This window comes from Pipistrellus kuhlii, unplaced genomic scaffold (genome assembly GCF_014108245.1).
Source record: "Pipistrellus kuhlii isolate mPipKuh1 unplaced genomic scaffold, mPipKuh1.p scaffold_m20_p_2, whole genome shotgun sequence".
Taxonomy (NCBI): Eukaryota; Metazoa; Chordata; class Mammalia; order Chiroptera; family Vespertilionidae; genus Pipistrellus; species Pipistrellus kuhlii.
Window position 1 is genome coordinate 169,741,215 of NW_023425515.1, and position 26,472 is coordinate 169,767,686.

Below are 26,472 nucleotides of genomic sequence, written 5' to 3' on the forward strand. Positions count from 1 at the left end.
ATCAGGCTATTGGGGAGGGCATTGGGGGTGAGCAAGCTGGCAGCGGGGGGGAGGGCAGTTGGGGGCGAGAAGGCCAGCGGGGGGGAAGGGGCAGTTGGGGACAAGCAGGCCAGCAGGCAGAGTGGTTAAGAGCGATCAGGCAGGTAGGCAGGTGAGCAGTTAAGAGCCAGCAGTCCCAGATTGCGAGAGGGGAGTCCAACTGCCGGTTTAGGCCTTATCCCAGGATCAGGCCTAAACCAGCAGTTGGACATCCCCCAAGGGGTCCCAAATTTCAGAGAGTGCAGGCTGGGCTGAGGGACATCCCCTCCTCCCCTGTGCACTAATTACGTGCACCAGGCCACTATCGAATAGTAATAAATAAAACTTCAGCTCTGGCTGGTATAGCTCAGTTGGTCAACCTGTGCACTGAAAGGTTTCCACGGCTTATGCCCAGGTTGCAGGCACGATCCCTGGTAGGGAGTCTGTAGGAGGCAGCTGATTAATGTTTCACTCTCACATTGGTGTTTCTCTCTGTCCCTCTCCCTTCCTCACTCTCTCTCTAAATCAATTATTTTTTAAATTTTAAAACATTGAATTTTATAAACAACCAGAAGAAACCTCACATTTTCACAGTTCTCCAAATTCTATGACAAAAACTATTAACTATTTTAGTGAGTTTTAGTTCAAATAGAGTGCAGGGTTTTGCTGTGTGGTTTTTGTATAGGGCCTAATTATTTAACAGTTTTAAACACAAATATTAATAGAAATATTGATTCATTGAGAAATGATAAAGGCTTTGTTGGTGGAATCAAATTGATAGGGTCAAACTCAAATATGTAACCTCACAATGCTCAGTGTGACGGCCATAAAGGAGATGGACACACAGCCCTCTGCTCCTAGCTCTCCAAAAGGCATGCTAATGTCCACACACAAAGTGAGTGAGTGAAAGTACAAGGTCTTGTCTTTTCTTCACTCCTAAGTTTTCTTCTGTTGGTTGAATTTACCTACTGCTATACTGCACTTTTGGGACAGTGTTAACAAAATGCAATAACATTTCAAGGATGTTTGTGGTACCTTTATAAACTGTTTAGTCTTTGGGAAGACTTCAAGTATTCTTGCCATTTCCTAGTCTCCTTCACTTTAAACATTTCTACTTAAAGAGGCTCTTGACACCTTTCAGTCCTCTTTGTGTCCCTGGAGTGTTTCTTCTTTCTTGTATTCTCCCTCTTCTCCTATGTAGTCAGACACCAAAAGGATCTTGGAAAGGCAGCTCTCTGACAACAGATGGAGATCAGGGATCACCTTGCATTCTACTTTACGAACAAGGACACTGGAGAGGGAGGCTCAGCCCTAACCTGCTGAGAGCTGGGGTTGGTGTCAGGAGAGGTGGCAGTGGCACAGGGATCTGAGAGGAAAATGAAGAAAGAAGTAGGATTACTTCTGAACTGGTTGTTGTGCAGTCTCCTTCTGTTCTTCCAGTGTACTGACACTAGGTAAAACTGATCATCCCAGATTTAATTCTTATCTTTTCTAGTAAGATTTGAAAAGTGCTGCATACTAGACCACTAGTAGCTGTATATTTATATGGGAATATATAGGAATTGTGAACTGGCCTTACTTCTATTCTGAGAGCACATGGTCTACCACTGAGCCATCTACTAGTTCATGCTTAATACAGAAGAGAATTGGAGAACCGTCATAGTATTTACAGTGGATGCTATACTATAAAAACACATCATCTGTAATACTATGCCTATTGAGGTCTTCAGTCTTTTGAGATATTTTCAACATCCAGAAATCCTCACCAACTATGAATCATATAAACATTAATAGAAATCAGAGAAAGAAAAAATTACTCTATCTCACCGCCATAACAAATCAAAACTCTTTTCATCCCCTGCCCCCCTTTTTTCAGGTCCTTTGCCTGTGTATCCATTAGGTATTTCACTTGCAAATAACTAAACAGTAAAGGAATTACTGAAAAGCCTAGCTTCAGATGTGGCTTGACCCAACAGCCCAAGTAAATACCAAGCCTTTAAATCTATTGTATTATGTTCTTCCTCACTGTGCTGCTTTATCTTCAAGGCTCCACATGGCGGCCTTATCAGTGTGGTAGCAAAACAGCTGCAGAAGTTCTAGATCCCCATCCTCACACCTCATCAAGCCCTAGCAAAACACTTACCCATCCCTGAACCAACCACCAGGGCCATGGAGCTGTAGTTCAGATTGACTTGGATTATCAGGACCCACACACATGGCTGAACACTGGTGAGGAGAGGTTTCCTTAAAAACAAAATACATGTCTCTTAGTAAAAAAAAAAAAAAAAAAAAAAAGAAGAAGAAGAAGAAGAAGAAGAAATGCCTAGAGCATAAGCAATATATACTTGCTACAGGTGCAAACTTTATTTTACCACTATAATCATGGCCTGGATATTGTTTTATATTCTGTTTTCTAAACATAACATTCTATGGAGTTATATTTCATTGTGATTGACTGATAGTCAGCATGTATTCTATGTTGTTATATTTGTCACTTTTAGTGATTCTGTCATAATCTCAACTTGAATGTGAAATATTATTGACACTAATAAAAACCTAGTGGCAAGTCATTCAAATAACATCAGCATGTATAATGCATCACCCATGGATGCAGGTGAATCATAATGATTATCAGAATGCATCTTGGTGTGGTCAAGTGTTTCAGGCCAAAACTTTGGGAATATTTAGTCACTGATTAATTCATATATTCAACAACTGCTCAAATGTACCAATGTGTGCTACTAGTGGAGGCACAAAGAGGAATCAAACCTGGGCCTTGACCTCAAGGAATGCATGGTTTTTGTCAGCCTTTCCCCCAAACCTCATTCTGGATTTTGTAATCTTGTTTGCTATATTTTTTTTACTTTGATGTAGCAACATTCTGTAGCAACCTCAAGCTTATCTCTGACAGGTGTCTTCCCTGGGGCGGCCCAGACATTACTTCAGTCTTCTTAGCCTCAGGACTGCGGTGTCTGACTACAAAACAGATCCTTGCATATCTCCTTTGTGCTTCCAGAATTTAGTTATCAGCACATAAGAATTCCTGGTGAGCCGAAACCGGTTTAGCTTAGTGGATGGAACGTTGGTCTGCGGACTGAAGGGTCCCGGGTTCAATTCCGGTCAAGGGCATGTACCTTGGTTGCGGGCACATCCCCAGTAGGGGGTGTGCAGGAGGTGGCTGATAGGTGATTCTCTCTCATCAATGTTTCTAACACTCTCTTCCTCTCTGTAAATAATAATAATAATAATAATAATAATAATAATAATAATAATTCCTAGCGATATAAAGGGAGAGTTGACTAAAAGGAGCCAAGTACCATATACCTAGATGTCAGTTCTTCCCCCATTAATGTACTGGTAAATGAAATTCTAAGCAATTATCAAATTAATTTTTTAATTGAAACATGATTTAAAGGTCACTCGCATATCCTCCGGAAAACTATAAAATAAAAAATGAGTGAAGATCAGCCCTTCACAGAAACTTTGTGTGTTAAAAATATAGTTAAAACAGTAGTGCATCTTTCTTTCAGAAGAATTCCTGATAATGTATGTAGAATTACATCCCACATTTAGGGCATGTAGCTTAAATCCTGCCCTCTCCCCTCTGAGAGTAGGCTATCCCAGTGGTTGGCAAACTCAATTACTCAACAGAGTAGCAAACCAAGGCTCGCAAGCCGCAGTGTGCTGACCACTGGGCTGTACTAATTAACTCTCTATGAAAAATTAGAGCGGGAAAAGGGGAAACCAGTAACGTACAGTGGCGAAATCTGGCAAACACAACCTTAATGAAGTGATGAACGTCACATCATCATAATGTCCCATTTACCCTGAGAGGACACCTCACCTCTGCTACTCTTCCCAAAGCCAATAAGCCCACTCGCTATCGCTTCTCTGTGTGCATGTATGTGTGTGTGTGTGGGGGGGGGTTCATGTGTGTGCACATGTGCAAAGAGTACCAGAGCAGTGCACTTTTACTTGCAGGTACACCTTCACATCTTGCCTCAAGTCTGTGACACTCTCTAACGCTGTTGCAATCCAGACTGTAGAGAATTTGATCATATCACCTTTCCACATCACCTAAGAAGCTTCCAAAGATAGTTGGTTCACTCTTATCTTGATGACTGTACCTAAAGAGAAGTTACAAACAAGAAGTTACTTAGCAAATCCCCTAGGTGACTTTGTAAGACACACGCCATGCTAAAGGTGGGAAATAAACACCATAAAATTCAAGGAGACTGTTACACTGATGAACTTTCCAGAGGTCTAGTGGTCTGAGGCATGTACAGACACATTCCCCAAGACGAAGTGGAGAGTTGCCACTGTTCAAGTTATTGCAGATTTTAAACCAGCTTATTAAATAGAATTTTACTGTGTGTAGAGGTATGTAAATGTAAAGCATTCACTATATATAAAGGTGGATAAAGGTTGGACAGCCATGTACATAAAAAGATAATAAAATCTCTTCCTTTGTTTAGAGACAATATTTGTCAATTACACCTGAGTGAACAGCAGGGAGTCTGTGATGAAATAGCAGAATGAGAGTTAGCACCATTTAACCTCACTTCCCACCTACCCCAGCCTTCCTGAAGTTTGGGAGGAAGGCCCAAGGGCCATTACATTTCCTCTGTGGCAGAAGGATGGATGTGTTGGTCTCAAACCATCCATAATAGATGGGCGCCTAGTCTGGCCTTAGAAATCTACTCATGTGATGATTGCTGCACAGCCTCCCTTGGCAGTTCTTAAGTGTTCTCAGAATTTTAATATTTATTAAATCCAAACCTCATTAACTTGCTTCCAAAGCCCAGACACCAGCGGGGGAGATCTGTGGTAATTGATGCGTCACCTGTCCTTTCCCCGCCAGGTTCTCATCTTCCTTGCCAGGCACTTTCCAATGTCAAACTACTTCCTTTCTCTCCTAATTGCCAGACTTTCTTTTCCTTAATCTTACGTCACCCCTCCCCTCTTCTCTCTCCACGCATGCCCCGCCTCTCCTTCTTTTGGTGCTGGGCCCTCAGTCTCCTTTAGGCTGATTCTTAGAGCCCTCCTGATTCCCGTTGCTGGATTTTGCAATGTCTCAGTTACCTGTCTTACTTTTTCTGAGTGGCAATGCTTTAGCACAGGATGAATGCTATCCATTTGTATATTACTGTGGCTGGCTGAGGGAAGCTGGTGCCTATTTTGTAATATTTATGAGAAATAAGTTAGCTTTAAATTTTTCATCCAGTGATGTTCACATTACCTCTTTAGTCACTTTTGTGCCATTATCAGCCATGTATTTTTTTTTCTGTACTTAAGTAGATTGGGTAACACCTTCCTGACAAAGACCAAACTTCCCTTAGAAAGGTTTGGCTGGTATTTGGTTGAAGAGTCATGAAAAAAGCAATTCCATTTTAAATGTTCCTGCTCTGAACATCCATCCAATAATTAGTTATTAAGCATATATTGTATTCCAAATGCCGGGCCTGTAGGATGATCAGACTCAGACTGTCTTCCTGGAGCTCACCTCCCCGGTGGCATGACAGGCATTTTCACTAATAATTATGGTAAGATCCCTAACCAGTTTGGTTCAGTGGATGGAACGTTGGCCTGCGGACTGAAGGGTCCTAGGTTCGATTCTGGTCAAGGGCATGTAACTTGGTTGTGGGCACATCACCAGTAGGAGGTGTGCAGGAGGCAGCTGATCGATATTTCTCTCCCATTGATGTTTCTAATTCCCTATCCCTTTTCCTTCCTCTCTATAAAAAAATCAATAAAATATATTTTAAAAAATAATTATGGTAAGAGATAACAATTGTTCTAAATGTCATGGGAACACAATGGAAGTACAGTTCAGTCACAAACATTTTCTCAGGAACTTCAGTCTGACTGTCAGGCACTATGCTGAGTGGCAGGAGGAGGATGCTGCAAAGTTGAATCATATATGGTCTCTACCTTCAGGAACTAACAATCTAGTGGGGAAGAATATACTGTTTAGAAGAAGGTCAGCTGGCTCCAATGCCAAGGAGTCTAGTTAGGTAAGGACTTAAAAGAGAAACCAAGATGCTAGCATAGATAAACACCTGAAATTGCTGCTTCGCACAACCATTTCAAAACTACAAATAAAAGACAAAATGGACATCATCTATTGATAGAACCACAGGAAGGCTGGCTGAGTGGAAATTCTACAACTAGAAGGAAAGAGAAAAGCACACTGAGACTCGGAGAAGCTGCAGAAGTAAAGTGCAGAGGTACGGAGGCACACGCACAGGAAGGGCTGGCAACTGAGAACATGGCTGTCTTTTTCAATCCAGAGGGAGACACAAGCTCCTGATTGCTCTGAACTCCAGTTCCAGGCAAGACTCTGGGACTCAGACTCATACAGGGAGAAATTGGACTGTCTGGTAGTGGGTGGAACTCGAGGGCAGTGTTCTCTTAGAGATGCTAGCAGTGATTACTGAGGGACACTGAGACCCAGAGGCCTCTTAGGGCAGAGCTGATGGTCAGCCATTGGTATTTACTTCGCCCTGTTGATTTCCAGAGACCCCACCCCACGCAAGCTGTGCACAGAGGTTTTTGCATATGAATGCCTGGTCCTTTGAAATCTAAAATTACTTATCAAACTGCAGCTGAGTCAGAGAGACCCAGAACATCCATTGCTTCACAGATGGGCCTCATCTGGGCACCTTAAAACTCAAAACAAAGAAGAGGAATCTGCAGATATCTCTGTAACTCCTGCTGGGTGGCCTCAAGCAAAGGCTAAATTAGCACCTCCTTGGAGATCCAAGAACCAGTGTATCCATTGGTCAGATTGGGACCATCCAGATTACAACTCAGGGGGACAGACTCAGTGAGCACCAAAGCACCACTGAAGCAAGTCTTGCCTCATAAGGGTGTCTCTAGCACAGAAGTTCTCCCATCGTAAACACAGCAGATCCTCACAGCCAATCCGCCTAGAGGTCAATTCCTCCCAGTGATACCAACAACAATCAAGGCTTAACTACAACAAGATTGCACACAGCCCACAAAGGGGTGCACCAAGAATATCCACCTCAGGTAACTGGGGGAGGCTGAGCCACTGGGCCCTATAGCACACCTAGCACACAAAGCCACTCTATCAACTCAGGGAAGCAGCCAAAATGCAGAGACAAAGAAACAGGTCACAAATGAAAGAAATGGAGGAAAGCAAACAACTGGATATGGAGTTCAAAAACCATGGTTATAAGTTTGTTTCAAGAATTTTCTAGAAAAGGCCGATAAATTTAGTGAGACCCTCGAGGATATGAAAAAGGACCAACTAGAAATTAAGCATACACTGACTGAAATAAAGAATAATATAGAGAGATTCAACAGAAGACTAAAGGATTTCAAGAATCAAGTCAAAGATTTGAAATACAAAGAAGCAAAAAACACCCAACTGGGGGGGAAAAAATAATTCAAAAATATGAAGATAGCGTAAGGAGCCTCTGAGACAACTTCAAGCATACCAACATCAGAATTATGGGGGTGCCAGGAGAAGAGAGAGAACAAGATACTGAAAACCTATTTGAAGAAATAATGACAGAAAACTTCTCCCACCTGGTGAAAGAATTACACATACAAGTCCAGGAAGTGCAGAGAATCCCAAACAAAAGGAATCCAAAGAGGACCACACCAAGACACATCATAATTAAAATGCCAAGAGCAAAAGACAAAGAAAGAATATTAAAAGCAGCAAGAGAAAAACAATTAGTTACCTACAAAGGAACACTCATATGATTGTCAGCTGATTTCTCAAGAGAAACTATGCAGGCCAGATGAGAGTGGCAAGAAATATTCAAAGTGATGAATAGCAAGAACCTACAAACAAGATTACTCTACCCAGCAAAGTTATCATTCAGAATTGAAGGTCAACTAAAGACCTTCACAGGTAAGAAAAAGCTAAAGGAGTTAATCACTGCCAAAAAAATATTATATGAAATGCTAAAAGGTATTCTTTAAGAAGAGGAAAAAGAAGAAAAAGGTAAAGATAAAAATATGAACAACAAATACATATCTATCAACAAGTGAATCTAAAAATCAAGTGAGTAAAAAATCTGATGAACAGAATAAACTGGTGAATATAATAGAATCATGGACATAGAAAGGGAATGGACTGACAATCCTCAGGGGAAAGGGATGTGGGTGGTGCGGGAAGAGACTGGACAAAAATCGTACACCTATGGATGAGTACTGTTGGGGGGATGGGGGGATTAAGGGCAGAGGGTGAGGTGGGAACCGCGTGGAAGGGAGCTATGGGGAGAAAAAATAGGAACAACTGTAATAATCTGAACAATAAAGATTTATTTTTTAAAATTTATTTATTAAATGTCTACAAGGAAATATAATAAAAAGCCCAGAAGCAGATCTACACCTAAATGGAAAATTGATATGTAGCAAGGTGGCCTTACAAAGCAGAGGGAAAATGATACATTATTCAATATTTAATTTGGGGGCAATTAGTTACCCATATGGGGGGGGAAATAGATCCCTATTCATGTCATTTACAAAACCCAGCCCCAGGGAGATCAAAGACTTGATATGCAAAAAAGCATATAAATCTTTTAGAAAACAATATAGGATAATATTTTTGACCTCAGAATAGTGCTTAGAGCTCTTAAACAAGACTCCAAAAGTTCTAACCATAATACAAAAGATTAATAAATTTGAAAATAAAAATGCAAATCAGCCCTAGCCAGTTTGGTTCAATGGTACACCCCTCAGTGGACTTTGAAGGGTCCTGGGTTCAATTCCGAACTGGGTTTTGGGCTTGCTCTCAGGTAGGGAGGGGTAGTGCAGGAGGCAGCCAATCAATGATTCTTATCATTAATGGTTCTATATCTCTCTCTCCCTCTCTGAAATCAATAAACACTTTTTTAAATACAAATAAAATTAGCTAAAATGTGAAAGTCTAGCAATAGCAAGTTTTGGAGAAGATGTGGAAAAAATGGACCTCTCATACATTGCTACAGAGAGTAAAATCTTACAAAATCACTTAGGAGAGCAATTTGACAATATCTAGTAAAAATAAAGACATATATCCTCTGATGAAACAATTATACTTTTAGATATATATGCAAAATAAAATTGCATATATATGTACATGTGCATGAGGAGATATGAATACCTAAAAGAAGATAAGACTATTCCTTGAGGCATTATTCATGGCAGTAGAAAATTAGAAAAAATATAAATGTTCATCATCAGGAAACTGGATAAATAAGCTATAGTATATTTATGAATGTGAGACAGATGTTAAAATTGAACTATTGTATTTCAGTTTCATTCCAAATTCAGATGGAAAATTACTATGCAAGACTTGCAAATGAGATTTTCTAATACTAGTCCACCAGATTTGAATTCACACCACATTGGGTAACTAAAGGATTGGGAGATGGAGACAAAAAGAGGAGAGGTATGGAAGTCTTGTTAGAATGGGCCTGTGCTCTCTGAGTTAGTCAGAGCCAAGGATGCATGAGCTGCTTTGGGACCATTGCAGAGCCTGTCCAAGAAGGACCCCCAAGGAGTGAAAGAACTCAGATGCCTAGGGCTGAAGAAGGCAGGAGTCATTAGACTGGCTGGAAAAGATGCTTTTACCCACATTAGATAAATACCCATTCTGAAGGGATCTCCATTATGGCAGAGTCTCCAAAGAACTCAAAAAAGCACCCCATGATATAGAAAGTCAAATTCAAATGCCTGTGGAAACTGTGTTTTGTTACTTAAAGACACTAGAAGCACCCCAGCTGGTTTGGCTCAGTGGATAGAGCATCAGCCATTGGGCAGGACCCTGAGTAGGGGGCATGCAGGAGGCAGCCAATCAATGGTTATCTCTTATCATTGATGTTTCCATCTCTCTCTCCTTCTCCCTTCCTCTCTGAAATCAATTTAAAAACATGTATTTTTACAAATGTCATGTTTAAGGTCACTCAGGAATGATAGAGCTGATACTGAATCCATGTTCATCTGACCCTAAAATGTCTTTCCCTTACAGAGCCTGGCCTGCCTATGCCACCCTGGCCCTGCCACATTCAACCTCAGCTCCCCGGCCCTCAAATGTCACTTCATTTTCTGACCCATCATTATTCTTTCATCAAATAGTTACTGGAGGTAGAACAGATAATATTGGTGCCCAGCTTAGAGACACCTGCAGCTTCTAGAGACTGGGATGGCTTATGCCTCCAACACCTGCATCTCTTGGCTTGAAGGCTTTATCTGGCTGCAGGACTCTTGTCCTGCCATAGGTGAGGCAGGCTGAGGTGCTTGAGAATTCGCGCCTGCAGGAGTAATCCTCAACCAATGTGGGTGGCAGGTGGTGAAAAACACTCCAGCTGCATCCTCATCAGGAGGAACATTCTACACATTTCCTCAGAGGATGTCCAGCAGGTGAAGCCCCGTTGCCCACTGCTGTAATCCTCTCGTTACTGTACCCTTTATTGGCTCTTGCCCTCCTACTTCCTCCCCAGACTTCTTGGGATCACCTCACATGAACTGCTCCCACTTGCCTCAGACTCCACTTAGGGACCCAAATTAAGACAGAGGCCCCTTCTTGTGCAGCTTCGCAAAGCCTCCCTCAGGTCCCAGGCACCGTCCATGCTCCCTCCTCTCGCCCTTTGCTCCAGCTTCCTCTTAGTTTGTCACACTCTCCTGGAGCCTTTCTATTGCAGGTCTGACTAGCCCACTTTGAGTAGCTCAGCTCAGTCGATGCCTTCTTACTTGCAACACACCGGACCTGCTCACTAAATGTCGCTGAATGAGCTGAATTATTGCAAGTCCTCCTTACACTTTAATTGATTAATCCTCACCGCCTTCCAAGAAACCTTGTGCAGGCATACCTTGGAGATAGTGCTGGTTTAGGTGTCCATTGACCTCAAAAAAGCAAGTCTCACAATAAAGCGAGTCTCACAATAAAGGCCGTTGTAATCTTTTTTGCTGGGAGAGGGTCTTACCTTCTATTCATAAAAAAAGAAACATCTGGGAAGTGCAATAAAGCCAAGTGCATTTAAATGAGGTGTGCCTGTTCTAGCTTTAGATTTGGAACTATTTACTAGTGATAATAAAATGAACACACAGATGCTGTAACAAACCCAGACTAAATTCTTCCTTGGTTCCAACCAGAAATGAACTGAGGGGAAAAAAATCCAACAATTTATTAGATTTAGATTTTAATTCTGGCAGTTTTCCTTTTAAAAAACACACACAAAAACCCTGCTTATGTTGGATGCTTTGATTTAGGTTGTGTAGATGAACTGAGATAATTGTTTATTAATATCTGCTTATTAATAAAATGAAAATGTGTTGCTTGAATGAACAAAAGCAGGCCAGCCAGGACCAGAGGCATCATATTAAAGAGAAACGTGTCTTCTTGTTTTCAGTGAGGTGCCCTTATGAAACTTCATGGACTTTGAAGCCAGCCTGCCGCTGTTTTGATCTTGGCTCCACCACTTACACAGCCAGGTGACCGGCAACAATGGGCCCAACCCCTATACTTCTCAGTTACCTCAAATACAAATTGGAGTTAATAAAATACCTATCTTGCCAAAACTGATTTGGCTCAGTGGATAGGGCGTCAATCTGCGGTCTAAAAGGTCCCAGGTTCAATTCCGGTCAAGGGCATGTACCTTGGTTGCAGGTACATCCCCAGTCGGGGGTGTGCAAGAGGCAGCTGATCAATGTTTCTATTGATGTTTCTAACTCTATCCCTCTCTCTTCCTCTCTGTAAAATATCAATAAAATATATATATATTTTTTAAAATACCCATCTCCTAAGGTTGATGTTATTGAGATGGAAATGGGGATGATAGTGTTGATGTTTGTGTGGTGTGTTTGTTGTTGTTGTTGTTGTTGTTGTTGTTGTTGTTTTGGCTCATTCCTTCCATTTTCTTCCTCCAGCCTTTCATCTCTGCACTTCCTTCCTCCTTCCCCTAACCAGCAACTTCCTCAACTTCATCCTCTACCCTCTCTACTGGAGTCCAGCCCAACATGTCTCTCCATCATGCAATTTGTATCCTAGACCTCCCATTTCTCACCCCTCCGTCTCCCCACTTCTTTCTCTCCTCCAGTCAAGGATCTAAATATAGAGAAGAGGTCTATTAGTAGGTTGCAGAATGAAAGTTTAAGAGGGTCCAATGGAAAGGTTGAGGATCAAGGCGAGGAAGGAGGGCTAGTCAGTTGAGGGGATGCACAGAACAGGTGGGGGGGAAGGCCAGAATGGCAGGGTGACCCAGGGGATGGGATCCATCCTGAGAGTCCTGTGGAAGAAGAAGCGTTAGCCCTGACCCCTTCTCTCCCCGGGGGCAGTGCTTGTCACATCCTATCCTAGGGCCTCAGGTGAATCCCTCGTCCCAAGTGCCCGGAAGGAATAATTGAACCGGAGTCATCATCTGTCTCTCTCACACATAAAGGTGGCAGGTCTGTCACTTCTGAAGAGAAGGTCTTAGGAGAGGGGCTCGGATCCTCTAGTTTCCAGCCTGCCCCAAACCTGCAGCAGCATCGTGGCTGTAACTGGGAAGCTGGAGATAAGAATTCTCGGTTTCTTATCTATAAAACACTGGCTCTCTGGCTGTAAACCCAATTTAGATGATAATCTCCCAGAATCATGTCCAGCAGTGCTGCATAGCAAAAAGCATAAACTGTGGTGCGATAGACAAAGTTTGGTGTTCAGCTCTGCCACTCTCTGGCATTCGATCTGGAGCCTCAGTTTCCTGATGTGAATTGAAGTGCTTGCCTCATGGGTTATAGGAAGACTTAAACGGGATGGTGTGTGAAAGGTCCACAAACTATGAGAGCTGAGACTGTGCCAATGCGTTCACCGTTTGTAGTCCAATGGTTGGCACAGAGTATTCCCTCAATAAAGATGTGTGATAATTGAATGAATACTAGTAAGTAGGCCCCTAAGAAATTAGTCAGTATTCCTTTGTCTGGGCTGATTCTGGCTGGTGGTAATGATACTCTGTCCTGACATGGTAAAAAAATAAAATAAAATAAAATAAAATAAAATAAAATAAAATAAAATAAAATAAAATAAAATCTCTACTACAAACCCAGGGGGAGTGGCACACTAGTCTAAGGTGCCTGAGAAATTGCACCCCAAAAGAAGGCTTGTGTGAAATAAAAGTTTCAATAATATTGATTGTCTCTATTGAGGAACTGAATATAGGGCTTCTCCAACCTTAGTGTGCCTCCAAGTCACCCTGGATCTTGTTCAAAAGCAGGTTCTGTTGCCACCTTTCCGTGCCACCATATGGTGTGCATGAGTGTCCTGGCTGTTGCTCTGAAGAGCATCAACAATGCCAACGAGAGAGGTGGACACTAGATTCTTATCAGGCCCTGTTCCAAAGCCATTGTTCCGTTTCCAGCTGTGATAATGAAGCACAGTTCCACTGGAGAACTGGAAATCATTGATCACAGAGCTGGGAAAGTCATTATGAGCCTCATGCTGTGCGGTGATCAGCCCCAGACTTGATGTGCAACTTGAAGGTCTACAAAAATGTCAGAGTAACCTGCTCCTCTCTCATCAGTTTCATTATACTGATGGCTTCCGCCAGCATCGTGGACCACAAAGAAGCAAGACAAAACACAAAGGAAGAGAAAATCTTACGGTCCTTTTTCTAGAGAAGTATACCCACGTGCAAATAAAATGCCACAAGGGAGCAAGAAATGCAGGTTCTGATTCAGTGGTTCTGCCAGGGCTGGGGTGGCCCGAGAAATTATTTGGTCTGGACCTGCCATGCGTTAAGGACGAGTAGTTAGTTATATGTTTGACCAAATGCTGGTATGGTAGACTAATTTTAAAGTTGATAATTTTGAATGGCCCACGAATAATAGTATAAACATCCAAACGGCCTGCCAAGGCCTGTGCGTGGAGGCCTGACCAGCTCCCAGGAGATGCTGACTGCCAGCTCATGGCCCTCGTTTTGAGTAGCAGGGGTCTAATACAGGGTCAGGGTCAACAAACTTTTTTGTAAAGGGCCAGATAGCAAATATTGTAGTCTTTATGGACTCTATGACCTCTGCTGCACCTGCTCAGCTCTGCCAGGACAGAACAAAGGGGTCACAGGCCACACAGCAAATGGGTGTGGTTGTATGCCGATAAAACTGTTCACAAAAACTGGGCGGACTGGATTGGGCCTGTGGGCTATAGTTTGCCGACTCCTGGTCTAATATATTTTAAATCAGTATATAATTTCTCTCTCTCTCTCTCTCTCTCTCTCTCTCTCTCTCTCTCTCTCTCTCTCTCTCTTTCCCTTCCTTTCTCTCTCTAAAATTAGTTAAAAGTTTTAGATAGCTGACATGTACACATAAGGATCTACTTGACATTGAAATTGGGACTCAAAAGAATGTTGGCCCAGAAAGGAACTTACTACAGACTGATTCATTTGCCTCTCAGCATAACCATTATGGCTTATCTCAGTTTAGGTTCTTACAAGGGTATTTCTTAGGTCACATGATCTCACGCATCTAGAGGAAATGATGAACAACATAGACTGATGAACAAAAACAGACCCAGAGAAAAAGAAGCAGCGATCAGACTCTCAAACCTCAGAGGGAAAGTAGGGGAGGATGGGGGTAAGGGGAAGAGATCAACCAAAGGACTTGTGTGCATGCATATGGGCCTGGCCAGTGGCCATGGACAACGGGGGGGTGGTGAGGGCATATGCAGGGAGGGGTTTGGGATAGGAATGGGGATGAGGACAATTATGTGATACCATAATCAATAAAAAAAAGTTTTAGATAATAAAAAATGAAATCAGTATGTAATTTTTGTAATGGGCATCAATGAGCTTGTCTCCTGAGTTCCCAAAAATTCCTTCAGCTATGGTGACCTCCCCTTCCTATGGGTCGCCACCCACTACCTGCAGTGTTTCCAGGAGCCAAGCAGCCATGGCCGGGCTCCCACACCAAGACACTGACTCCGGACTCCAGCTGGTTGGCTCAGGATGGTGGTACAGCTCCAGCGGGCATCACTCACCACAGAATGTTGCACTCAGGGATGCCCTTTGCTTAAAAAAACAAGGGGATTCGGAAAAAAACACACACAAAAAACAAGAGGAATGGCATCCTTTGAGCTGTACAACTTTGACTGAGATGGGCTACTCATATCTTTCCTTAAGATTCTGGAATTGAGTCAAGGAAATTCCTGATTCAGTAGGTCTGTCTGTCCTTTTAAACTAAGAATATATGTGTAGAAATGACACTTTCTTTTTTTTCCCCCCCTCACTTTGCCAATTGGGATGCCGAGGAAATTAATCCTGAGGAAGAAGGAAGCATGTATTCTGAGAGAAACAAGGGTGAGAGGTGGCGAGAGGGCTTCCTGTGCTCTCTCTGGCTCTATCGTCCTTGGCTCCGGGCCATTCCTGGGGTCCAGATGCCTCCTTGCCCTTGCCTCTGAGAGCATCTGCATTCTCACATAAATTCATTTTTCTTTTGATTAAATCTAATAGTATTCTGTTGCATGCAAACCACAGCCCTAATAGCGTTAGCAAACAACAGAAGAATACTTCAATAGAATTCAAATTTGGTAGGATTATTTTTTTTTAATCAATGTACGGATTGTTGCGGGAGCACATATTTTTGCTTGAAACTGGATCTCCCAGACAATGGAGTATGTGATATTTCATAAATATTAAAGTACTCTGTATTCTAATGATCTACGTAGTCATAAATCATGTTGTCAGTTGTATAGTAATTTTCAGCCCTTTGCTTTGGTTAGGGTCAGTGGCAGAGAAAAAAAAACACCTAATCTTTTGGACAGAAAGGGATATATTGCAAGGCATTAAATGGCTCACAATGCTGTTAGAAGGGCTGGAGAAAAAGACTCGAGGCCGATCTCCCAGGAAAAACTCTCCAGTCCTCACTGCAGACCCAGGCTGAGAAGAAGGCTCCTGCTCCCGCCAAGAGCAGAAGTCCACGTGCTGATTCAGCGTGTGACTACTAGGAGCCACTGGCTCTGAAATCATGGCCCCACTTCCACATCAGGAAGCTCCCTGCCAAATAAGGGATGCATTGCCGCTACTTCCAGACCAAACTGCTTCCCTCTAAAGCAGCGGTTCTCAACCTTCCTAATGCCACGACTCTATAATACGGTTCCTCATGTTGTGGTGACCCCAACCATGAAATTATTTTTTCTTTTTTTTAAAATATATCTTATTGATTTTTAACAGAGAGGAAGAGAGAGGGATAGAGAGTTAGAAACATCGATGAGAGAGAATCATCGATCAGCTGCCTCTTGTACACCCCCCACTGGGGATCTGCCCGCAATCAAGGCACATGCACTTGACCAGAATCGAACCCGGGACCCTTCAGTCCACAGGCCAATGCTCTATCCACAGAGCCAAACCGGTTTCAGCCATAAAATTATTTTCATTGCTACTTTATAATTGTAATTTTGCTATTGTTATGAATCGTAATGTAAATATCTGTGTTTTCCGATGGCCTTAGGCGACCCTGATAGCGGTTCTCAATATTTACATTACGATTCATTAACAGTTACAAAATTACAGTTATGAAGTAGCAACGAAAATAATTTTATGGTTGGGGGTCACCACAACATGAGGAACTGGATTAAAGGGTCGCGGCATTGGAAAGGTTGAGAACCACCGCTCTAAACCATCATTAAACATGCCTCAAGCCCTCCCTCTCAACTTGTACACAGGCCTCAGGTGGATGCATTTGTTTCCGGGAACGTGAGTCTCATTCAGAACCCTAGCAGCAAAGGAATCTGGAAAATGTCATTTTAAACTTTGTAGTGTCTGCATTCCAGGAAGACACACCATAATGAGACTCAACAGATGTTGAGTGAACCCACAGAACCTGCCACACCCCTAACTGGTCACACAGTTGTGAAACAAAAATTATGTTTTTGTGAAGAAAATGTAAATACAAGCAAACAAACAATGATACGGTAGTTCACATCATTTGTCAGACTAATACTACATAATGTAGACATTTCTGTGGTGGGGGTGTTTTTTGGCAGATAGTGTTAGTTATGTATTCATTTCTACTTAGGCAACTCGAACAACTTTTAGCATTTTAATTATTATAATGAGCAAAAAAGATTTATTCACTCATTTGTTTACTCAACAAATACATTTTAAACACTTGCGTGTGCCGGGCATTGCTTCTGTGCTGCGGCTGCGACAGGGAACAATGGATGTTGCATCCTCCCAGCCCTTGTAAGACTGTGTTTAGCCAAGTGGTTTCAGCAGAAGGAAAGATTAATTACGTTTGCTCTTTACACATTGCCAAGGATTAGTTGCCTTAAAAGTAAAGCAGGCAAGGATCATCAAATCATGGTGAAATTTTGGTCAAGAGAAGTTTTGCTTTTATTTTTTAAATCTTATATGTAGATTTTTAAAAATACATATTTTATTGATTTTTTTTACAGAGAGGAAGGGGAAGGTATAGAAATATCAATGAGAGAGAAACATCGATAAGCTGCCTCCTGCACGCCCCCCCCCCCCAACTAGGGATGGGCCTGCAACCAAGGTACATGCCCTTGACTGGAATCGAAGTGGGGACCTTTCAGTCCACAGGCCGGTGCTCTATCCATTGAGCCAAACCAGTTAGTGCTTATATGTAGATTTTTACCCAGTTTTTAAGCCAATAAAGTTGACTTACATGTCATTTCATGTTTTGACAAAATGTTTGCATATATAATATATATATATATATATATATATATATATATATTCACACACACATATACACTAGAGGACTGGTGCATGAAATTCGTATACAGGGAGGGGGGTGTCCATCAGCCCATCCTACACCCTCTCCAATCTGAGACCCCTTGAGGGATGTCCGACTGCCCTAAATGGGCAGGGCAGTAGGACATCCCTCTCACAATCCAGGACTGCTAGCTCCCAACTGCTCACCTACCTGCCTTCCTGATTGGCCCTAATCGCTTCTGCCTGCCAGACTGATCACCCCCTAACCACTCCCCTGCCAGTCTGATTGATGTCTAACTGCTCCCCTGCCAACCTGTTTGCCCCTAACTTTCCTCCTCTGCCGGCCTGGTCACCCCTAACTGCCCTCCCCTGCAAGCTTAATCACCCCCAACTGCCCTCCCTTACAGGCTTGGTGCCTCCCAACTGCCCTCCCCTGCTATCCATCTTGTGGTGGCCATTTTGTGTCCACATGGGGGCAGCCATCTTGCGTGTTGGAGTGATGGTCAATTTGCATATTACTCTTTTATTAGGTAGGATAGAGGCCTGGTGCACGGGTGGGGGCCAGCTGGTTTGCCCTGAAGGGTGTCCTGGATCAAGGTGGGGGTTCCCTTGGGGCATAGGGTAGCCTGGGTGAGGGGCCTGTGGTAGTTTTCAGGCCAGCCATGCCCCCCAGCAACCCAAGTGGAGGCCCTGGTATTTGGGATATATTTATCTTCTAAATTGAAACTTTGTAGCCTGAAATGGAGGCCTAGGCCAGCCAGGGCAGGTGGAAAGCTTGGTTTCCTCCATCGCTGGGGAAACCCTAGCCTACTCTTTCCAGCTCCATGACTGCCACCATTTTTCTTGGGACTTATCTTCTATAATTGAAACTTTGTGGCCTTAAGCAGAGGCCTAGGCTGACCAAGGTGTGCGGAAAGCTTGGTTTCCTCCATTGCCGGGAAAACCCAAGCCGCCCTCCTGCTCTCTCCATCTTGGTTGTGTTAATTTGCATAATCGCTCCTGATTGGCTGGTGGGGCATGGCTGGTGGGTGTGGTGGGATGATGGTTAATTTGCATATTACTATTTTATTAGACAGGATTTTTTTTTTCTTTTCAGAAAAAGAGAGAGAATCATCAATAATGAGAGAGAATCATTGATCATCTCCCTTCTACATGGCCTCTACTGGGGATTGAGCCTGCAACCCAGGCATGTGCCCTGCCTGGAAATCAAACCATAACCTCCTGGTTCATAGGTTGATGTTCAGCCCCTGAGCCACACCAGCCAGGCCAAATATTGCCTTTTGAAGTTAAAAAGGCCAAAATTAAAGGTCATCAACTATTCAACTATTTTGTCTTTGCCTCTATCAACAAAAGCCCCCAAATCCATTTAGCCTCACAGAGGGCAGAGGGCATTTTCATAGAGAATCTCTTCCCATTTTCCTTTTCTCTCACCCCCACCCCATCTCCTGTACCTATACCTTCTCCCTCTGTGGCAGAGACTGCTGTTGGCTCTGTCGTCGGCTGTCAGCACAAAAGTGGCCACAGCTGCAGGACGCAGCCAGACTGGACACCATTCCCGGGAAGAAGAGACACTGCCTCCCAGGCTCCCCCAGAGGAGAAAACCTTTCCCAGAACTCGCCCAACCAACGCCCCCTTCGCCTCACCGGGCAAGACCGGAGCGTATCTCCATTCCTAAACCCGTTACTGGCGAGGAGCATGGAGCTGATACCATGGGCTCAGACTAGTCCTCTCGGGGGGAACAGAGGTTAGGGGTCCTCCCCGGTGCCTTCTCTAGTAGTCTTCCTCATGGAGGTAGGAACTGAAGCATGGGTGAGCTCACCACTAAACAGTTACAAACGAACTATAACTACAGCTGGGCGGGCACAGGGCCTTGGAGAGCAGACCGGGGTGGAATCCCCGTTGTACATTAATAACCATGTGACTGCCAAAACCACTTTGGCTCAGTGGATAGAGCGTCGGTCTGCAGACTCAAAGGTCCTGGGTTCAATTCTGGTCAAGGGCATGTACGTTGGTTGCGGGCACATCCCCGGTGGGGGGTGTGCAAGAGGCAGCTGGTCGATGTTTCTCTCTCATCGATGTTTCTGACTTTCTATCCCTCTCCCTTCCTCTCTGTAAAAAATCAATAAAATATATATATTTTTTAAAACAAACTGTGTGACTGAGCAGGTTCTTTAAGTTCTCTGCCTCAGTTTCTTCTCTGCAAAGTACCCTAGCCACAGTCAGTATCAAATAAAAGAAGCTGTTTCTGTTTCATTACCACCCACATTGTTATCATCTTTAGGTGGCGGGAAGCCGTTGGGAGGGAATTCACAGGCCAGTGTCCGCTCAGATTCAGGTCTTGATTAGAGAGCGTGGGGTCCGTCCCTGCTCTGGTTTCCCCTTCACTAGGTCACCGTGAGCAGTACCCCGCCAGACGCCAGCAGCATCTCTATAGAATCTCCGTTGGTCTTAGCTCCGCTCCTGTGCTTTGGAATCAGAATGAATTACTGTCCCTCCTTTCACCCCCGTCTGCGTGCTGTGTTGCCACTCAAAGAAATTAATCAGGTTTATTAAGAATGACCTCTCTTTTGTGAGCCCTGCTCCCCGACTGCAGATCTGTACCTGTCCGCTGCTCTCCTAGCACGGCTCCCGTCGGAGAGGCCTCAGCTCCCCTTGGAGCTCTCGTGGGGGCAGGGACCGGCAGCTGGGTGGACACGTTGCTGTTGTTTACAGAGAGTGACGCACCGGGCTGGATCAGACAAAGGCGGGACACTGCTGTAGCGAGAACAAGGCCCTTTGTTGCCATGGCTGTGGGAGAAAATAGGAACAAAAAGGATCAACGTTGCATCCAAATATGCTAATAATTAACGCTTAGCACCACGGAAATAAAAAGCACTTAATACTAAACGACTATGGTCATAATAGCTGTTTGTTGTTCAGCCTCACTCCAGATGGCGTCAGGGCTGGGTAGTGAGTAGGTGTGAGCTGGAGCCGAGCTGCCTGGGTCCAAATCCAGGCTCTGCTAGTTACCAGACCTGACTGAGCGAGTTACTCAGATTCCTCATGTCTCCGTTTTGCATCAAAAGCACAGACAATGAGCCCTAACCGGTTTGGCTCAGTGGATAGAATATCGGCCTGTGGACTCAAGGGTCCCAGGTTTGATTCCAGTCAAGGGCATGTACCTTGGTTGTGGGCACATCCCTGGTAGCAGATGTGCAGGAGGAGGCAGCTGATTGATGTTTCACTCTCATCGATGTTTCTAACTCTCTCTTCCCCTCCCTTCCTCTCTGTAAAAAATTAATAAAATATATTTTTAAAAATAAAATGAAGCACAGACAATGAGAGTGCACAACTCACAGGGTGATATGAGTTCATACTGTGCTTATCAGGCATTTACACATGGCCTGCCCCATAATAAGCACTCAATAAATATCATTTTTATACACTTGTTTAGGGCATTGTATGCATTGACCAGCGAATTTAGACCTCAAACCTGTGACATGGACATTGTTAGTATTACCCTTATTTATCAGTTGAGGAAATGAAGATTCAGAGAGGCTGAGTAATTTTCCCAAAGTCACACAGCAAGAAAGTAGCAGAACTCAATTCTGTCAGACTCTAAAATCATGTGCTTTTCACTGCATCAGCTCACTGTCTTCCGAGAGCTCCTGGCAAGAGGTCCCACATCAGTTGTGACAGTACATTGTTGGTGACTGCTTCCCAAGTTCCTCCTCCTAATTGGAACACACTGAGTATTTTCAGAATGAAGGACAGAAGAGTCCTGTCTACAAGGCAGCATAATCAATGGTTTCTCTCCTCTCCTTCCTGGCTTCATGCCAAGACCCCAACCTGCCCTAGAACGTACGAAGCCCAGTTCTCAGGTGGAAGGCCAGCTAGGGGAGAGCAGGAACATGGCCCAGACTGGGGAGGACTCACTCAGGTTCCAGCCCCCTGATTACTTGGCTGGCAGAATACAGCCGGGAGCGGACCTGGCCACAGGGCACCAGCCTCACCAGGTTCTGAGGCTGGGCAGGTCTGAGGCCATGATGGCCCCGGACGGATCTTGTACCTTAAAGCCTTTGGATATCACCTAGGGAATAAAATGAAACTGCGTGGCCCAAAGCACCTTCTGCCAGAGACCTTGACATTCTTGAGGGATGTCTGCAAGCTGTTTGTGAAGGTAAAGGACCCCAAGACTGCGTTATTGTACCTCCTGTGAAACAAACATCTGGTTCTGCCTAACCAAAGCCTCTCCTCTGCTCACACTTCTATACAACCAACGCTTGGTTAATATTCAAAAGCAGCTCAGTTCCTGAACAACCACCACATGGGCAAAAACAAAACTCAGTCTTAAATATCTCCATGAAAGAGAGGCAGCTGGCTGCATCGTTAACTGCAGCACTCACTAAGACCAAACTTCAGGGAGGCATTGTGCTTGGGGTGACCCTTGTCACAGCCTCCACCCATCCCCCCAGCCCTCACGTGCCCCTCCAGTTTATGGCTGGCTCCTGATGGCTCTTCCCCCGGGCCTCTCCCATGTCCAGATGTCCATTCGCAATCAGATAAGAGCCGGCTGGGGTCATCCCGGACTCTGGGAAGCACAGCCCTGGCTCCGCCGTGCGGGCACAGCCTGGTGTCAGACGGAAGTCCCAGTTCAAGGTGGCAGAGCCCTCAAGTGTGGGCAGGCACGCTGGCGATGCTATTGGACCCCACCCCAGGCTCTAGTCACAGCCCTTCTTCCTCAGTCTCTTCTACTCACACCTGCTTCATGCCTCTTACTCACAGCCCGGGGACTCCCACATGAAGCCTGGAGCAGGAGGGAGATGGCCAGGCTGCAGTCAGTGTAAAATGAAAGGAGCTCTGTAGTTGGGCAGACATGGGTTTGAATTTCACCAGTGATTTGCGCTGGTCACTTAACCTCTCTGAGTCTTTTTTTCTTTTTTTATTGATTTTCCACAGAGAGGAAGGGAGAGGGATAGAGAGCTAGAAATGTGGATGAGAGAGAAACATCAACCAGCTGCCTCCTGAACACACCCTACCAGGGATGTGCCCACAACCAACGTACATGCCCTTGACTGGAATCGAACCTGGGGCCTTTCAGTCCACAGACTGACGCTCTATCCACTGAGCCAAACCAGTTTCGGCTGAGTCTTTTTTCTTGTCTCTAGAAGGGGAATAATCTGTACTGTTAGGGTTTCTGTGAGGACGTTGTAAATAGGTGTGTTATACCCAGTAGCACTCAATAAATGGTAGCTATTGTCAGACATAGGTAGGTCTTTTAATAGTCATTTAAAGCATATATATCTTACTCTTCCCACATTCTTACAATCATCAGGCTGCCAGGCCAGCCCACCAGTGGTGTTGCTATGAAGGGCTTGTCTAGGTTGGAACTAAGCTCCCCTGCTGGGCCTGGACTTTATCTGGTGCAGACCTGGGGGTTTGGGCCATTCTGCCACTGGTGGAGTACCCATTCACCCATTAGCCTGGGCCTGTCCCAGTTTTAGGGTTGAGAGTTCCACATCCTGGGAGCATGAAAGTTCAGTTTGGGGAAAACTGGGATGACTGGTCACCCTTTCAAGGCAGCTGAGCAGGAGCAGATGGGGGAGAAGCTGTGTTTCCATAAAGCTTCCCAGAGCTTGTTGGTTGGGCACCCACTCAGCCAGGGCCCCTCCTGCTAAGGCCCTTCTCAGACAAGGCCTGGTTACCGTAAGCTGAGGCCAAGGCTGACACCTAGAGGTAATGTGAGAAACTGCACCGTCTGGTAATTACCCACCTGGCCCTGGAGGCCTGAGTTGGTTTAAGTTGACTGTATTGAGCTCCCAACTTATGCAGACCCTCCGGTTAGGCACTAACAATGGGGTGGGGAGGGGGGGCGGGGGGAAATGAGATCTTGAAAGGTTTTGCTGAGACCTACTGATTAAGAAGATGTTAGCCAGGTCGAGTTGAAACCGGTTTGGCTCAGTGGATAGAGTATCGGCCTGCAGGCTGAAAGGTCCCCGGGTTCGATTCCGGTCAAGGGCATGTACCTTGCTTGCGGGCATATCCCCAGTAGGGGGTGTGCAAGAGGCAGCTGATCGATGACTCTGTAATTGATGTTTCTAATTCTCTATACCTCTCTCTTCCTCTCTGTAAGAAATCAATAAAAACATATTTAGTAAAAAAAAAAAAAAATGTTAGCCAGGTCAGGACAGGAAGGAACAGCAAAGACAAAAGCTCTGAGTGGGAGGGAGCATAAAACTGTCAAGAAACTACAGTATAGTGGAGTTGGACAGCGTAACCAAAAAGAACCCAAAAGACTAGATATGCTGGCAGGGTCTAATCAGCCACAGGATTGTTTTTTTTCCCTCTTTATCCCAAATGTTAGTGAAGGGTTTTAAACCTGACAGTAACAAATCAGAGTTGCATTTCTCAAAGCTAACTCTAGCCAAAGGGTGATTTGGAGGGGAAAAAGCCTGAAGCCAGGGAGGCAACTAGAAGGTCTTGCAGTGCCTAGGTGGGGAGGAGACAGTAAGGGGACTTGAGGGGGTGGGGTAAAGCAAGATGGGATGGTTTGGGAGATAGGGAAATGGGCAGAGGCATGGTGATTGACTGGGGTTGAGGGACAGGGAGGTTAAAAAATTACTTGCAAGGGGAGTATGGGGGATACATGGTGATGGAAGGAGACTTGACTTGGGTGGTGAACAGATGTGCCGTGGAATTGTGCACCTGAAACCTATATAATTTAACCAGTGTTACCCCTATACATTTGATGAAAAAGAAAAGAAAAAGGACTTGCAGATTGCTAGCTAGGACCACTGAAGAACAGTGGGACAAATGTTGAGATAGAAGCACTAGAAGGACAATGTGCATGTTGAATTTGAAGTTGCTGTGGGGCATGCAAGTCAAGATGGCATAAGATTAGGAAGGATCCCTAACTGGTTTGGCTCAGTGAATAGAGAGTCAGCCTGAGGACTGAAGGGTCCCAGGTTCGATTCCGGTCAAGGGCATGTACCTTGGTTGTGGGCACATCCCCAGTAGGAGGTGTGCAGAAGGCAGCTGATAGATGTTTTTAACTCTCTATCCCTCTCCCTTCCTTTCTGTAAAAAATTAATAAAATGTATTTTTTTTTAAAAAGATTAGGAAGCAGAAGAAAAAAGAAGAAGGAAAAGATTAGGGAGGGGGACATAAATATGGGATCATCTGCATGTAAACAGCAGCCAAAGCCCAAAGCAGCACCAACATTTAAAGGTGGGGAAAGAGAGACAACCTCTAAAGCAGTGTTTTTCAACCTTTTTTGGGCAAAGGCACACTTGTTTCATGAAAAAAATCACGAGGCACACCATCATTAGAAAATGTTAAAAAATTTAACTCTGTGCCTATATTGACTATATATAAAGTAATTCTCTTGAATAGGAATCAAATAAACACAAAGAAAGTATTTTATAATTACTTTATTATGAAATATTAAGTAAACAAAATAGTGAAAAATTATAAAATTCTTGTCTTGTCTGCACCTACGGCACACCAGGCAACATCTCGCGGCACACTAGTGTGCCGCGGAACAGCGGTTGAAAAACGCTGCTCTAAAGAGGACATACGGTGTTATGAAACCAAAGAAAGCGTGTTTCAGGAAGAGAGAGTTGGCTGCACAAACGTTTCTGAGGCAGAGCATTGCCCGTGGACAATGTGAAAATCAGTAGTGACCTGCCCTCCTTTTAAGGTGGAGTTATCAGACAGTGGATCTGATCGTGGAGAAGGCAGCGAAATGACTAACTTATCTACATACAGCGTGGATACGCTCCACACAGTGGTGATTTGTGTGCTGGTTGGGGAAGAATAGAACAGTTAAGATTTCATCATGCAACAGAGAATGGCATGCAATTTAAAACATGTGAATTGTTTATTTCTAGAATTTTCTGCTTGATATTTTCAAACCTCAGTGAACAGCAGGTAAATGAAACAGTGGAAAATAAAACCACAGGTGAGGGGATGGAAGGGTGGGGGTACTGCAAATACTAAGAAATGGTTCCAATTCTCTTTCTACAGTGAGGGAGGGCCAGCAGAGGGCCCTGCCCTGGGGCTTTGGAACTGAAAATGCACCTCTCTATGAGCCTTTGGTAAGCTGTGCCCTCTACGGGGAATACCTGACTCCACTCCCATCCTCCGCGTAAAAGTGCCCCTCAGCCCTGGCCGGTGTGGCCCAGTTGAGTGTTATTGCCCCATGTACCAGTGAAATTGTCCGTTAGTTTGGGTGCCTGTGGGAGGCAGCCAATCAATGCTTCTCTCTCCCTCCCTTTCCCTCTTAAATCAACTTTAAAAAAACACGTATTAAATTCCCTTCCCCAGGGAATCTTCCAGACAATGTTAGAAGCAGCAGCCTCCTCTCTGGCTTCCCTGTTCTGCCCTTGCTTCCCGTCCTTCTATTATCAATCAACACAGCAGCCAGAGGTGTTCAGTAGAATTAGCTCAAAACTCTCCAATGACTTCCTACCTCACTCAGAGTTGTTAGAGATAAAAACCACAGGACCGGCCAAAACTGGTTTGGCTCGGTGGATAGAGCGACAGCCTGCGGACTGAAGGGACTGAAGGGTCCCGGGTTCGATTCCAGTCAAGGGCATGTACCTGGGTTGCGGGCACATCCCCAGGAGGAGGTGTGCAAGAGACAGCTGAATCGACATTTCTCTCTCATCTATGTTTTTAACTCTATCCCTCTCCCTTCTTCTCTGTAAAAAATCAATAAAATACATTTTTTTTTTAAAAAACAAACACTGCAGGACCAGGGTAGCATCACTTCTGCTAAAAAGTGTATGATTCCAAATCTAGACTTAATACC

General features: G+C 44.3%; 1 long non-coding RNA gene across 1 annotated transcript; it reads right to left on the reverse strand.

The window, feature by feature from the left end:
- Positions 1–462: 462 nt before the first annotated feature.
- LOC118723126 lies at positions 463–20,463 on the reverse strand. Its single transcript, XR_006742206.1, has 3 exons — positions 20,283–20,463; positions 2,162–2,262; positions 463–1,384 (listed from the first exon to the last, which is right to left on the reverse strand). It is a non-coding gene; the product is annotated as an uncharacterized LOC118723126 (long non-coding RNA).
- Positions 20,464–26,472: the final 6,009 nt, after the last annotated feature.